Raw genomic sequence first — 16,889 nt, 5'->3', positions numbered from 1 at the left:
GAAAGACTTTCAGATATTTGTGAGAAAAAGACTAGAACTCAATGGAAAATTTGATACAAAAGATCCAGAAGAAATATAAGAAAAATATAAAGCATAATTATAAGGGACTTATTAAGGTCAAACTGTTTACATCTTATATATGAAAATGCTATTGGTATTCTTAAAGTGTCATCATTACTAGGATAGTTTGAAATAAATATTGGATCGAGTTGTGTGTGATGGGATGATTCTAAAAACAGAATTGAGGAGGAAAAGGTAAAAAGGAACAATTATCTCAACAATGGAACATGAAGGGGGGTGGAGCCAAGATGGCAGAGTGAAAGAAGTGACTTGTTTGAGTTCTCCTCCAAACCCCTACAAATACTCATAAAAAATGGCTCTAAACAAATTCTGAAGCAGCAGAACTCACAAAAAGACAGAGTGAAACAAATTTCCAGCCCATGACAACCTGGATGATTGATCAGAAAGGTGTATCGAGCTGTGCTGGGAGCACAGCACAGCGTGGCATGGGCACGCAGGCCTCAGTGAACCTGGAGCAGACCTCAGAGAAATGAATTGTGGGCAGCTGTAGAGGTTTCCAGACTCCTCAATCCACCAATGCCAAAGACAACTTAGAAGGTCAGTGGGAAAAGTCTGTTTCTGTCAGTGCTGAGAAAGGAAGGTGGGGTTTCAGCTCCATTCCCCAAGAGCATGTTCCTGGGGGGAGGGCAGTTGCTTTCCAAGGTTCTGGCTGACAGACTGAGGGGGAATCTAGTGGCTGATCAGAGAGGGATTGCAGGGATCTGTTTGCCAGTGCTGAGTCAGTAATCTCTTGCTTTACCTGTGTTTGGATCTGGGCCACAGTTCCAGGCGGCTGTGCTGGGTTGAGGAGGAGCGCTGGCTTGGTGGATTGTAGTGGCTGTGGAGAGCAACACCTCCTCACAGTTACAGGACAGAAAGGAGTACTTGTATTTACAGGACAGAAAGGAGTACTTGTATTTACAGGACAGAAAGGAGTACTTGTAGTTGCAGGGCAGGAAAGGAGCAAACACCTCGCCCCTTTTCATACCACCTTGGAAGAACTGAAAATTTACATATCCCTAGAAGTATCTCTGAAAACAGATGTACAAACCCCCTAAAGCTTGGGACAGTACATTCTCCACATTAGAATCAGATTTGTACCTTAACAAAGAGTTTAAAGCTCAAGTATTTGGCTGGGTTCATGAGCAAGCAGCACAAAAAGAGTCAGACTACATTATCTTACTTTGGTGAAAAAGAAGGTCAAAATATACAACCAGAAGAAGACAACAAAGTCAAAGCTCCTACATACAAAGCCTCCAAGAAAAATATGAATCAGTCCTAGGCCTTGGAAGAGGCTCAAAAGAGATTTTCAGAAGCAAGTAAGGGAAGTAGAGGAACAACTGAGAGTGATACAAGAAAATCATGGAAAACAAGTCAACAGCTTGCTAAAGGAGACCCAAAAAAATAGTGAAGAAAATGACACCTTAAAAAATAGCCTAACCCAAATGGCAAAAGAGGTCCAAAAAGCCAACGAGGAGAACAATGCCCTTAAAAATATTGTCCAAATGGAAAAGGAAGTCCAAAAGCTTACTGAAGAAAATGCTTCCTTAAAAATTAGAATAGAGCAATTGGAAGATAGTGACTTTGTGAGAAATCACGACACAGTATAACAAATTCAAAAGAATGAAAAAGTAGAAAACAATTTGAAATATCTCATTGGAAAAACAACTGAACTGGAAAATATATCCAGGAGAGAGAATTTAAAAATTGTTGTACTGTCTGAAAGCCATGATCAAAAAAAGAGCCTAGACATCATCTTTCAAGAAATTATCAAGGAAAACTGCCCTGATATAGTAGAACCCAGAGGGCAAAATAGAAATTGAAAGAATCCAGAGATCTCCTCCTGAAAGAGATCCTGAAAGGAAAACTCCTAGGAATATTATAGCCAAATTCCAGAGTTCCTAGGTCAAGGAGAAAATATTACAAGTTGCCAGAAGGAAACAGTTCAAGTACTGTGGAAACACAATCAGACTAACACAAGATTTAGCGTCTTCTACATTAAAGAACGCAGGGCATGAAATATAATATTCTGCAGGGCAAAGGAAACAGGATTACAACCAAGAATGACCTACCCAGCAAAACTGAGTATAATCATTCAGGGGAAAAAATGGTCATTCAGTGAAAAAGAGGACTTTCATGCATTCCTGATGAAAAGACCAGAGCTGAATAGAAAATTTGACTTTCAAATACAGGACTGCAGTGGAACATGAAGAGGTAAACAGGAAAGAGAAATCATAAGAGACTTATTAAGATTGAACTGTTTACATTCCTGCATGGAAAGATGATATTTATAACTCATGAGACCTTTGTTGGTGTCCAGGCAGTTGGAGGAAAAAAATTATATGTATGTATGTGTAGACAGATAGAGGGCACAAGGTGAGCTGAAGATTAAGGGGTCATATCTGGACAACAAAATTAAGGGATGAGAGCGGATGATACTCAGAGAAGAAGAAAGGGAGAGGTAGAATGGGGTAAATTATCTCACACAAAATAAAACAGAAATTAAGAGTCTCTTACAGCAGAAAGGAAAATGGGGGAAGGTGAGAGGGAATGAGTGAATTTTACTTTCATAGGATTTGGCTTAAGTAGGGAATAACATACACATTCAATTGGGTATGGAGATTTGTCTCACCCTACAGGAAAATAGGGGGAGAAGGGGACAAGAGAGCATGGGGATAATAGAGAGGAGGGCAGATTGGGAAAGGGTGTAATCAGAAGTAAACACTTTTGAGGAGGGAAAGGGTCAAAAGAAAGAATAGAATAAATGGGAGGGCAGGATAGGATTAAGGGATATAGAGTTAGTTTTTCACAACATGTCTACTATGGACGTGTTTTGCATAACTGCACATGTAGAAGCTATACTGATTTGCTTGCCTTTTCAATGAGGGTGGGTGGGGAGGGTGGAAGAGAGAAAATTTGAAACCCAAAGTTTTAAAAATATAAGTTTAAAAAAAATGTTTTCACATGCTACTGGGAAATAAGAAATATAGGAAATGGGGTACAGAAATGTATCCTGCCCTGCAGGAAAATAGAAGGGGAAGATGATAAGAGAAGGGAAGAGAGACAGAAGAGAGGACAGACTAGGGAAGGTATAATCAGAATGCATGCCATCTTGGGGTGGAGGGAGGGGGGAGATGGGGTGAAAATTTGGAACTCAAAAACTTGTGGAACCGAATGTTGAAAAGTAAAAACAAATTTATATTAAAAAAAAAGAAAAGAAGCAAATAAAAAAGCATTTAAAGGTTAAAGAAAGTAAAAAAAACCAATGGGACATAAAAGGAAGAACTGATACAAGAAGAAGCAGATGGAGGTGGAGGACTGGTAATGTTGGAATCTTACTTTTTTCAGATCTTGGTTGAAGAGGAAACTATTTACATCTGGTGGGATGAAAAGTCTTCTGGATTTGTATAAGGGAGAGAAGATGAGGGATTGGGGAGGAACTTTTAGAAGGGTGTGTTGATTAAGATTTAAAAGTCTTGGGGGGAAAAGAGTGTGTGAAGTTGGGGAGAGGATAAGAGAGAGACTCTTAGAGGAGTGAGTAGAATATAGAACAGGAGGGTAAGAAGAGAAGATAAGTTAACAGGGACATTTCCAAATAGTAATTATAACTTTGCATGTGAATGGGATGAATTCTCCCATAAAATGGGAACAGATAGTAGAATAGAGTAAAAGTCAAAATCCATAATATGTTGTTTACATGAAACACATTTAAGAATGAGAGATACACACACTGTTAAAATAGAGAGTTAGAGAAGAATTTAGTATGCTTCAGTAGACGCAATCATGATCTCAGAAAAAAAGTTATTGCTAATATAGACTTAATTGAAAGAGATAAACAGGGTAGCTACATTTTGATATGAATAGCAAAGCAATATCAATATTGAACCTATATGCATCAAATGTTATAACATCCAAGTTTTTAAAAGAAATGTTAAATGAATTACACATGGAAATAGGTGGTAGTATTATAATAGTGGGATATTTTAACTTTTCCCTCTCAGAACTGATAATCTAACCCAAAAATAAATAAGAAAAAGGTCAAGGAAGTGAATAGAATTTTAGATAAACCAGATATGATAGATATTTGAAGGGACTTGAATGAAAAGAGAAAGAGATAAACCTTTTTCTCAGCACTTCATGGTATCTTTACAATAATTGACCATATATTAGGACATAAAAATTTTATAGTAAAAGCAGAAATATTAAAAGTGTCCTTTTCAAATCATAATGCAATGAATGCTGTTAGCATGCAGAGAAAGAACTAATAATAGAAGTATGTACAGAATAATTTTGCATATATACATATTTGTGTGTAATGGTAGTGATCTCTAAGGTGGGCAGCTGGAGAGAAGAAAAAAATGGGGAAAAGAAATTTACATTACTTTATGACATATTTAAAAGGAATAGCAAGTTGTACATAATAGATTTGCAGGTTCATGTGCAATCACCTTTTTTTTTTATTATACAGTTACAGAAATGCTTGTTTTATTCTACAAATTTAAAATGAAATAAATAAAAAGTTAAAAAACATATTCCTTTCTGGGATGATATGACCAATTCACAGCTCCACCAATGGTCTATCAATGTGCCTATTTTCCTGAAGGTCTTCTGTCTTCTCTCATTATGAACCTGAAAATATCGGTACACACACACACACATATAGCAGTTGTTGTTGTTCAGAAACCACATAAGTCTGGGTATTTATTTCTCTTTTCTCCCTCCCCCCAAGAGAAACAGAGGAGTGGAGGTACATATTCCTAGACCATGCCTATGTCCTCCCACTGGGTCAACTCAGTCTTTCCCTGAAGAAGTAGCACATACTTATTGACCCAACAATATCAGTTCTAGACATGTACTCCCAAAGAGATCAAAGACAGAAGGAAAAGTTACTCTCTGATCTACCCTAATTTTCTCTGAGTTGGAGGCTGATGATTTTTGCCCAGAGCACCCATGTTTAGAGGGACTTAGCTACAATAAGAAATAGGCACATAGTTTTAATCTAAGCTCAATGGCCTGCAGGTCCAAGTGGGTACTTTCTGTGCTATTTTAGTGAGCTTAAGGATTTTGATTATTAATACAAATCATCACTGCTTGGAGCCCCTAGATCACAATCCAATTTTGATTATTAGTGTTTGCTGAACACTGGATCTATTCTTCTGTGATTGACAGGGAAACAATTTAATTATTCCACTTTTAACCACTAATGTGTGTCCCCAGATACTTCCCCATTTGCACTTGTGGTACTCAACTAAACCCAGGCAATTAAGAGCAATCATATCCCTATCTACAGATAGCTATCTTTAAGGTATCCTTGAAAATAGTAAATAAACTGTTAAAAAAAAACCCCGCAGTAAACTTTCAAAACACTTTTAAATAAAAAGAGAGAAAGAAAGGTAAAAAGGCAACTTACTAGATCCTCTGGAATCTTATCAAGGGAAATATTCACCACTGATTAGGGTGGTCGCTGTTGTCTTGACTGTCTAAAGATAATTAAATGGCCTGGTGGAGTCTAGACCCACATAACGATATACCCCTCCACCCCTGTCACCCATATTTCTTTGCATATGAGTCCTTTCTGCTTAATATCCCTGAGAGGGATAGAAACTAAAGGTAGAATTTCTATGGCACAGGGTGAGGAAACTCTCCAGGCTAGTAATTCAAAATTCCTCTCCTGTGGCAGAGATTACAGTCTGACTCTAGAGAATCTAGTCTAAACCAACTCTTTACAGGTCTTTAGTCCTCTGGAACTATGAATGCCAGGGTCCTTAGCAAGACTTCCAAAATTACTTCCTGTCTATTTTTAATCTGAACCTTCTATTATCCTATTTTATATGAACTTTCCATATACAAAGTACATACAAAGATGTACTTCATTCTATATCAGTTCATAAAAATCTTCCTAGGTTTCTCTGAATCTGTTCCTTTTGTCATCTATGATGACAATGGTATTCCATTTCATTAATTTGTATAGTGCAGTAGACTCATTTATTCCTTAATTGTTGAATATTTCTCTCTTTCCCAAACCTTTTCCTTAGTTTCCACTTCTTTGTTACAATGAAAAGCATTGCTATAATTATTTTTGTACATGTGAGACTTTTCCTTCTGTCTTTGATCTCTTTGGGAGTACATGTCTATAACTGATATTGTTGGGTCAATAAATATGTGCTACTTAGTGATTTCTTTTTAGTATAATTCCAAATTTCTTTTTAGAATGGCTGGACCAATTCACAGTTTAAACAATGGTACATTCATGTTGTCCTATATAACTTCTTTAACAATTTTCATTTGTATTTTAGTCATCTTGGTCAATCTACTGGGCATGAAGTAGAACCTCAAAAAAGTTTCTTTTGTTTCTCTAATTTTTAGTGATTTTGAGCACTTTTTTCCTTATAATTGTTGACAACTTTATTTCCCTCTAAGAACTGCCTGTTTCATTCCATTTGTTGTAAAATGTTCTCATTCTTGTATATTTAAATCAGTTCCCTGTAGATCTCAAATAGCAGATCTTTATCAGAGAAAGTTTCTGCATTGTTTTCCCAGTCAACTCTTTTCTTTCTTTCTTTCTTTCTTTCTTTCTTTCTTTCTTTCTTCTTTCTTCTTTCTTTCTTTCTTTCTTCTTTCTTTCTTTCTTTCTTTCTTCTTTCTCTTTCTTCTCTCTTTCTTTCTCTCTTCTTTCTCTTTCTTTCTCTCTTTTTCTTTCTTCTTTCTTTCTTTTTTCTCTCTTTCACTTTTTGTTTTCATTTTCAAAATATCACTGTAGTTTCCTTAGTATCAATTCCAGGGGTAGGGAATCTGTGGCCTTGAGGCTGATTTTGGCCCTCTAAATCCTCAAGTTCAGCTCTTTGACTGAATCCAAACCTCACAGAACCAATCTCCTTAAAAGGATCCTTTTCTGTGAGGTTTGCATTCAGTGAAAGGGCTGCACTTGAGGATTTAGAGGGCCACAAGCAGCCTCAAAGCTGCAGGTACCCCACACCTGATATACCCTTTCCTTTCTTTTTTCCCTTCAGAGGGCCATTCTTTATAAAAAGAGCATTTTTAAAGCAAAAAAAAAATTAAAGTATGGGAGAAATCAGCATAACTGACCAATAGACCAAAAAAGTGTGAAAATATGTGCAATGTGCGACACTTGTGGATCTCCAACCTCTTCAAAGTGATGGGGGTGGGAATATATTCTACCTCTTCTTGCCAGCTGTCTTGATTCCCAGTTCTGTCCTTATAAGCAAATAAACTCTGTCATTACTTATATAAAGGATAATGCAAACTCACTACCCTATAGCTTTATGAATTATCCCATTAACTTTCTGAATCAACATAATCCTTCCTAGACACCATTCCCTTATATGTCATAACTTCTTGTATTAGAATATAAGCTCTTTGAAGACAAGAACTAGCTTCACTTTTGTATTTATATCCCCAGCACTTGCCACAATGCTTGGCACATAAGTGTTTAATATATATTTTTAATCTATTCCTTCAGTCATTCATAGTTGGATTGCTTTTATCAAACTTTGTGTTACTTTTTAATTTCTTTCTGAATCATGTGTAATTAATCTGTTCTGCTGATCAGCATTTTCATTTTTAATCAGTATCAAATATAGTTTTGATGATTAATATTTTGTAGTACAGTTTGATATTTGGTACTGCTAGGCTTCCTTCTTTAGAAATTTTAAATATCATTTCCCATGGGATTCTTGGCAAATTGTTCCTAAATTATATTATTATTATTATCCTTTTGTTCCTGAATTATACTATTATTTTTCTCATCCTATAAAATAATTCTATGGCAGTTTGATTGGTATGACATTGAATAAGCAATTTAATTAGGTAATATTGTCATTTTATTATTTTCACCAGACCAGTCTCATGAACAATTAATATCTCTTCAATTATACAACTGTGTCTTCAGTTCTCTTAAGTTATACACATATATTCTCATGTATTTCTTGGTAGGAGGAATCCCCAATATTTTCTTTATTCTATAAACAAGGTGGTGGAGTATGTTTTCTCATCTGTTCAGGAACAGTTTTGGCTTGGTCCACATAACTGTGTTATTTGGTTTAGTATGTGTTTACATTTTCGTTGTCATCATGAATAGTTTTCTTGGTTGCGCTTAATTTACTCTGCACCAATTGTCATGAATGTTTCCAGGTTTCTTTGAATTCTTCCTAAAGGACAGACTATGAATAAGTGTTTACAATAGGTGACTTTTACTCAGTAGTGAATGGGATCTAATAGAAGGGATGAAGCTTTGGAAGAATAGTGCATAATTAAGAACAAATGGGGCAGTGAGGTGGTGCAGAGAATAGAGCAACTGACCCTGGAGTTAGAAGGACCTGAGTTCAAATCCGACTTCAGACACTTAACACTTACAAGCTTTGTGACCTTGTGCAAAGTTCCTTTCAAGGAGCTCATAATCTAATAGGGGAGTCACCATGCAAATAAATATACAAACAACTGATCTACAAGATAAGTAGGAAACAACAGAAAGAAGGCACTAAAATTAAGAGGCAGTCTCAAAGGCTTTCTGTAAAAGATGAGATTTTGCTTGGGATTTAGAGGAAGCCAGGGAAGTCAGTATTGTTATCCCTCATATTCCTTCTGCCACTATCTCTTTCATCCCTGTCTCACGGGAAAGAGTGATCTCATTCCTTTCCAAGGCTAACCCCTCTCTATCTGCACAAGTGATCTTATTCCATCCCATCTCCTTGAACAGATTTCCATCTCTGTCATCCCCAATCTCTCCCACTCTACTGCCTCCTTCCCTACTACCTACAAAAATGTCTATGTCTCTCTCAGCCTCAAATCAAACACTTGATTATTCCATCACCACTAATGATCATTCCATGTCTCTCCCACACGTTGTGACTAAACTCCTGGAAAAGTCTGTCTTCAATAGATGCCTGCACTTCCTGTCCTCTCACTTTCTTCTTAACCCTTATAATCTGGCTTCCAAACTCATTATTCCACCAAAATTGCTCTCTCCAAAGTTACCAACAATCTCAGTTGCCAAATCCAATGGCCTTTTTTTAATCTTAACTCTCAACTTCTTTTCAACCTTTCATACTGTTAATCACCCTCTTCTCCTTGACACACTTCTCTCTGGGTTTTCAAGATACCATTCCTGATTCTCCTACTCATCTGTGTGCTCCTTAGTCTCCTTCAAAGCATCCTCATCCAGAAAATTCTCTTTTACTGTAGGTGTCCCAGAGAGTTCTATCAGAGCTGTTTCTCCATCTATACAACTTCACTTGGTGATCTCATCAGCTCCCATGGGTTTAATTACTATCTCTATGCTGATGATTCTCAAATCTACCTATTCTACCCAAATCTCTTTGCTGACCTCCAGTCTCCCATCTCCTGTTTACTTTTAGATGTTTTAAACTCAACCTGTCAAAATTGAACACGTTATCTTTTTTCCCCTAAACCCTCTACCTCCTCCTAATTTCCCTATTATCACAGAGGGCAACATCATTTTCCTAGGCTCTCTACCTAGGTGCCATCCTGGACTACTCACTATCTTTCACCCCTCATATCCAATCTTTTACTAAGGCCTTTTTCACCTTTACAATGTCTCTTGAGTAGCCCCCATTCTCAGACATTGCCACCATTCTAGTACAGGCCTTCCCCACTTCATTCATGAACTGTTGAAATAACCGGCTAGTTGATCTACCTGCATCAATTATCTCCCTGCTCCAGTCTATCTTCCATTCATCCACCTAAGTCATTTTCCTAATGTGCAGGTCTGATTATGTCACCTCCTCCACTTACTAAACTTCAGGGTCTTCCTATCTTCTCTAGGATCAAATGCACAATCCTTGGCTTGGGATTCGAAGCCCTTCGTAACCTAATCCCCTCCTTTCTTTCCTGTCTTCTTGCACCTAATTCCTCACCATGTCCTCTCATATAGGGACCCTGGTCTCTTGACTGTTCCACTAACAAAGATACTCCATCTCTTGTCTCTAGGCCTTTTCCCTGGCTGTTATCCATACCTGGAACGCTTTCCCTGCTCATTACTCCTGATTGGCTTCCTTTAAGTCCCAACTAAGATCCACTTTTTACAGGAACCTTTTCCTAACCCCTTTTAATTCTGGTGCCTTCCCTCTTGTGATTTTCTTCTATATTTATGCTGTGTATGGCTTGTTTGCTCATGCTTGTTGTCTCCCCATTAGATTGCAAACTCCTTGAGTGCAGGGATTCCCTTTTGCCTCTTTTTATATCCCCAGCACTTAGCAGTATTTCTTACACGGTATATAGTTAATAAGCATTAATTGACTGACATAGCCTACACAGCCACGTTTACAAAGAGAAAGGAAAAACACACACAAGATACAGATGATCTAGCAAAAGGACTCCTGAGATTATATTGTTAGAGTTCTTACCCAATTAGGATCTAAACTATAAACTTGATAATCTCCTTAGAAATTAGAGCTTTCCTAGTAGTAAGGTGGTGCTGTGGAGAGAATGCTGGGCCTGGAGTTGAGAAGACCTGAGACACTTACTAGCTGTGTGACTCTGGGCAAGTCGCTTAACCTCACTTTCCCCAACTGTAAAATGGGGATAACATCATACGTCTCAAGAAGCAGTTGTGAGAATCCAATGAGACAATATTTGTACAATACTTGTACAGTGTCTACTACCTAATAGGCCTGTATAAATTTTATTCTCTTTGCCTCAATAACCTTTTCCCCCACTGAGCCTTTAAGGTAATCATTTCTTGGGTTCATTGAAGTACAAGGGATTGCAACAACAAACTTTACTGCTCTCTGTTTTGCAATTATTGTTTGTTAATGTTTAATTCAAAATTCCTTGTCTTTTCTGTAGTCTCACCATGCAAAGTCCTAGTCTGGGTAGAGATTACTCCCACCATTTACTTCCTTTGCCCTTACTCCTGGGCTAATGAATGAAGCTAGAGAAAAATCACAATAATTTGCCTATTGGGTCCACTACATACTTTTCATATCATCTCAACTCGGCCCTCACCGTGGCAGAGCAATCCTTTTATGCCTCCATAATTAATTATCTGAGTACCATGGTTATTCCAAACCTTTTTGTCACCCCTCAAGTCTCTCAGGGCTCCCCTTTCTTGGACACCTCACAGCCAACAGCCTCACTTCATATTTCCCTGAAAGAATTGAAATCATTTGCCCATAGTTCCCTCTTATGCCTCCTCCCTTCCCCTTTCCTCATTTTTCCTTCCCCCCTCACTCCCTCTCCCCTCTTCCCTTCCCTCCTTCCTTCCTTCCTCCCTCCTCCTTCCTTCCTTCCTTCTTCCTTCCTTCCTTCCTTCCTTCCTTCCTTCCTCCCTCTCCTCCTTCCTTCCTTCCTCCCTCCCTCCCTTCCTTCCTTCCTTCCTTCCTTCCTTCCTTCCTTCTTCCTTCCTTCCTTCCTTCCTTTCTTCCCCCTTCTTTCCTTCCTTCCTTCCTTCTTTCTCCCTTCTTTCCTTTCATTCTTCCTCCATAACAGGGACTGGCCATTGAAGCTGTAGTCCTGGGAGAACATGGATGTTGAGTGCACTCAGAATACACATAAAAGACTCCCTTGGAGGCCACTTGGTCTCTTTCCCTTTTAATGGCTAGTGAGGATGATGAGCTGCTGTTCTCCTCCCTGTGAAGGAAAAGCTTCAGCACCCTCTCTCAATCAGAGTTTATAAGGTCTTATATGTGAGACTTTGCCTGGGATAAATATTGGGCCCTTACATTAGGTGGAACCCATAGAGGAAATTCTTCTGTGGGAACTGTTGTTATTGCATTCTTTAAATGGAGAACCAGTAGTAAATAACTGGCATTTTTTTTCTCATTTTATTTATTTCAATTTTTCCTTAAATGCATGTAAAAACAATTTCAGATAGTTTAAAATTTTTAAGTTCCAGATTCTGTATGTTTGCATGTATATACGTAAGCATGTATATTATATGTGTATAGTCATGCAAAACATATTTCCACATTAGCCAAGATACAAAAGAAAACACAGTCCCAAAGGAAAAAAAAACAATAAAAAAGAAAAAGGAAAGTAAAAAAATCAAAGCTTTGGCCTTAATTGAGACTCCATCCATTCTTTCTGTGGAGGTGGAGAGTATTTTTCATCAGGAGTCCTTTGGAATTGTCTTGGATCATTGTATTGCTGAGAATAATTAAGTCATTCTCAGTTGATCATTGTTTAATATTACTGTTACTGTGTACAATGTTCTTCTGGTTCTGCTCACCTCTCTTTGCATTAGTTCACATATTTCTTCCCAGGTTTTTCTGAAAATATCATGTTCATCAATTCTTATATCACAATAGCGATCCATCATAATCATATCCCCCAACCTGTTCAACCATTCCTCAATTGATGAGCATTTGCTCAATTCCCAGTTCTTTGCCACCACTTAAAGAGCTACTATCAATATTTTTGCATGTATGGGTCCTTTTCCCATTTGTATAATCTCTCTGAGATACAAAACTAGAAGTGGTATTGCTGAGTCAAAATGTATGAACAGTTTTACAGTCTTTTGGACACGGCTTCAAATTGCTCTCTAGAATGATTGGATTAGTTCACAACAGTTCACTGTTACCAACAGTGCAGTAGTGTTCCAATTTTCCTATATTCCCTCCAACATTTGCTGTTTTCCTTTTCTATCATAATAGTCAGTCACTCTGATACATATGAGGTGGTACCTCAGAGTTGTTTTAATTTGTATTTCTCTAATCAGTAGTAATTTAGAGTATTTTCTATATGAATATAGTTAGCTTTGATTTCTTCATGTGGAAAGTGCCTCTCTATATCATTTGACTGTTTATCAATTGGGGAATGGCTCATATACTTAAATGTTTCACTCAGTTCTCCATATATTTAAGAAATGAGGCCTTTATCAGAGAAATTTGCTCACCCCCACAGTTTCCTGCTTTCCTTCTAGCCTTGGTTGCATTCTTCTGTGTGTGTGTGTGTGTGTGTGTGTGTGTGTGTGTGTGCGTATGTGTGTGTGCACAAAAACTTTTTAATATAATGCAATAAAACTACCCACTTTACATTCCATAATAGTCTTTAACTCTTATGTGGTCATAAATTCTTCCCTTAATCATAAATCTAACAGGTAAAGTATTCCATGCTCTCTTAATTTGCTTATGAGATCACCCTGTATGTCTAAATCATGTAGCCATTTTGACTCTATTTTGGGTTATATTGTGACATGTTGTTCTATACTTATGTTCTGCTAAACTGCTTTCAAGATTTCCTAGGAATTTTTGTGAAATCGTGAGTCCTTATCCCAAAAGTTTGGATCTTGGGGTTTGTTAAACACTAGATTACTATGGTCATTTACTTCTATGTATTGTATAGCTAAACTATTCCACTGATCCAGCACTCTATTTCTTACCCAATATCAAATTGTTTTGATGATTATCACTTTGTAATACAGGTGAGATCTAGTACTGCTAGGCTACCCTCCTTCACATTTTTTTTCCATTAATTCTGTTGATATTCTTGATCTTTTGTTCTACAAAATGAATTTTGTTATTTTATTTTCTACCTCTACAAAACACTTTTTGGTAGTTTGGTTGTATGGCACTAAATAAATAAATTAATTTTGGTAGAAATTTCATTTTTATTATATTGGCTTGGCCTACTTGTGAGCAATGAATATATATGCAGTTATTTAGATCTGACTTTGTTTGTGTGAAAAGTGTTCACAGAATTCCTGGATTTGTCTTGGAAGGCAGACTCCCACGTATTTTCTACTGTAAGAGGTAATTTTAAATGCGATTTCTCTTTCTACCTCTCCTTGCTGGACGTTGTTGGTAACATATATATATACATACATACATACATACATATATATATATATATATATATATATATATATATATATATATATATATATATATATATATATAATATATATATATATATATATATATATATATATATATATATATATGAATGCTGATGATTTTATATCTGGCAACTTTGTTGAAGTTATTAATTATTTTAATTAAGTTTTAGTTGATTTTCTAGAATTCTGTAAGTATATAATCATATCACTTGCCAAGACTGATAGTTTTGTTTCCTTAATGTCTATTCTAATTCCTTCAATTTCTTTTTCTTTTCTTATTGCTGTAACTAGCATTTCCAGCATGATTGAATAACAGTGACAGCCTTGCTTTGCCCCTGATCTTATTGAAAAAGTTTCTGATTTATACCCATTATAGATAACGCTTGCTGGTGGTTTTAGACAGATATTATTTATAATTTTAAGGAAAGCTCATGGCATCCCCTCCCTGATGTTATGGTCCTCTTCAAGAATGAAGAACAAATAACAACAGGTTAATGAGGTTTTTAATGTTATGAAAGTGGCCTCAATCTTGGAACAGATTAAGAAGCACTTTTTCAGCAGAGTGTTAAGCTACTATGATATATGACATACACCGTCAAAGTCCGAGTACCATTGGTTTTATTTAATGTTTGTTAAAGGTATTGATCGTAAGGGGAGGCAGGACCATATTGGGAAATAACTGTGGCACATAAGGAGCAAAATGATTCAGTAAAACTTCAAACAACAAATTTAATGGCTCCTGTTACTTTAAAATACACTACCGTAGAACAAGAGGAGGTTTCTATTAATCTTAGTGGCAGGCCAAAGTCCATCAGAAGCTTAATCAGGATGCCAAGGAATTATTACCTGATTGATCTTGTGTTTGCAGTTCTTTCCATCTTTGGATTCTAAGCCTTCTATTGCATTAGTAGTAAGGAAGAGTGTCAATGGATCCATCTGTGGCCATTGCTCTTGGATTACTGCTCTGTATCTCATGTCTGCTTCTCATTTTATCATGGAAAAAGGGTTTGGAAGAGGAAAGCTTCCACCTGGTCCTGCTCCTCCTTCCATTGTTGGCAATATACTCCAGGCAGACCTTAAGAATATCCCTCAATCTCTTTGCAAGGTAAGTAAGCATCTCTGTCTTCTGTTGGTTTCATTCCTGACTCTATCAACAGTCAATTTGTTTTGGGAGACTGTCTTCAAGCAGCTTATTATAATGAGTAGAGCATGTTAGAGTAGGGAGGTCGGTACCTTGTAGGTTTTCTAGACTATGTTTTGATTCACTGTAGTGGCCATCAGGGCCCAATATTTCAGCATTAGCTGGGTGCTATTAAGTTCCTGTAGAAACTGATGAAATCCATTCTACCACAACTGCCATCCTCTGCTATCACTGCTCACATTGGCACTGCGAAGTTCTAGGGGTAAATCCCATCAGTCCCACCTAAAATTCTCATTGCCCGCCATAAGAAGAAAGGTGGTATTTAATGTGCCTGATTATTTCTGTTGCCTGAGGAATGAGTAGGTCCTGCAAACAGGTGGGGACCTCCAGCATTTGTTGGATCAGAGTGGAGAATGTTATCCTTGCACATTCCTTCAAAGGCACCCTTAAGCAGTCTCTGTGTGTTGCCCCAGCCCTTGCATATAACCTTAAATGTGCCTGATTGAAAATAACCCTGGCCTCAAGAGGAACCAGCAAGTTCTGAACTAAGATCTGTGGATCTTAATGCCTTTGAAAGTTAATGTGGGGTAGTAGAAAAGGCATTGAATTTGAAATTCAAGTCCAGATTCTGACAATTACTAGCTTTGTGCCTTGGACAAGTCATGATGACCTTTGTGGGTCTTAGTTTCCTATGTCTGTATGAGGACATTATCAATAAATGTCTAATCTACCTCACAGGGTTGTGAAAAAAGATTGAGATTAATATGTAAAAACGAAATTATGTTCTCATTTTCACCTGGTAGATTGATAAACAAATCTATCTATCTATGTATCTATGTATCTATGTACCTATGTATGTATGTATGTATGTATGTATGTATGTATGTATCTATCTATCTATCTATCTATCTATCTATTTTTCTTTTTTACCAAATCCTTCCCAGATATATGCTGATCTTTGGTGCCTCTATCCTCATCTGTGAAATTATGACTGATTTAAAAGAGGAGTTCTTAATCTTGGGATCATGAACTCCCACTGGGTCTGTAGATACATTTCAGAGGTTTTGTGAGTTAGGATGGGAAAAAATTGCATCTTTATTTTATTCTAATATAAGTGGTGTCCTTTGTAATCCTATGTATTTCAATCTAAAAATATCATTCAGAGGAGGACATAGGCATCACCAGACTATTAAAGGAGTTCATGACAAAAAAAAAAAGAAGGGGTTTAAATGATCTCTAAAGTCTATTCTGGTTGTACACCTATGATCCAATGATACTGGTTTGTAGGATTTCTATTGCAATATGTACCCTTTTCTGCTCCAGGATTTCACTGACAGCATTGTACCCATTTCCAAATCTGCTATTCGCAAAGCTTTAGATGAATAGTAACAACAATAATAGGATTTATATAGTGATTTAAGATTTGCCAAATGTTTTATAAAAATCATCTTATTATTCTCAAAAGAACCCTTAGAATTAGGTGTTATTATTATCCAAATTTTACAGATGAAGAAACTGAGGCAGACAGAGGTTAAATGACTTGCCTGGGGTCACATAGCTATTAGATATCTGAAACTGGATTCTGGGTAAAGTCTTCTTGATTCCAGGTCCAGTGCTCTATCCACTATGGCACTTAGCTGTGAAATATAAGCTCAACCTCTCTAAAAGTTGGGGATATTGCACCGAGGTCATAAACTGTGCCACATTAACCAGTCTTCTGACTTCTAGCCAAAGGCACAGAATGAACTTTTAGCCTTTTGAGCCATCTGTGGTTTGGTTTGGATTCATGGGTTGCATCATTGTCTCTGTAATAAATTTCAGAGATATTTTGAAGGAGCTGATAGTGGATTGAGAACTTCTCCAATAGGTCAACAA

General features: G+C 37.0%; 1 long non-coding RNA gene across 1 annotated transcript; it reads left to right on the top strand.

Moving 5' to 3' along the window:
* Nucleotides 1–13,719: 13,719 nt before the first annotated feature.
* Nucleotides 13,720–14,978, top strand: LOC110204451 (uncharacterized). The gene is made up of 2 exons (XR_002323312.1): nucleotides 13,720–13,787; nucleotides 14,878–14,978. It is a non-coding gene; the product is annotated as an uncharacterized LOC110204451 (long non-coding RNA).
* Nucleotides 14,979–16,889: the final 1,911 nt, after the last annotated feature.

The sequence above is a fragment of the Phascolarctos cinereus genome, unplaced genomic scaffold (genome assembly GCF_003287225.1).
Source record: "Phascolarctos cinereus isolate Bilbo 61053 unplaced genomic scaffold, phaCin_HiC Scaffold_3;HRSCAF=262, whole genome shotgun sequence".
Classification (NCBI taxonomy): domain Eukaryota; kingdom Metazoa; phylum Chordata; class Mammalia; order Diprotodontia; family Phascolarctidae; genus Phascolarctos; species Phascolarctos cinereus.
This window is presented reverse-complemented; position numbering and strand designations above follow the sequence as displayed.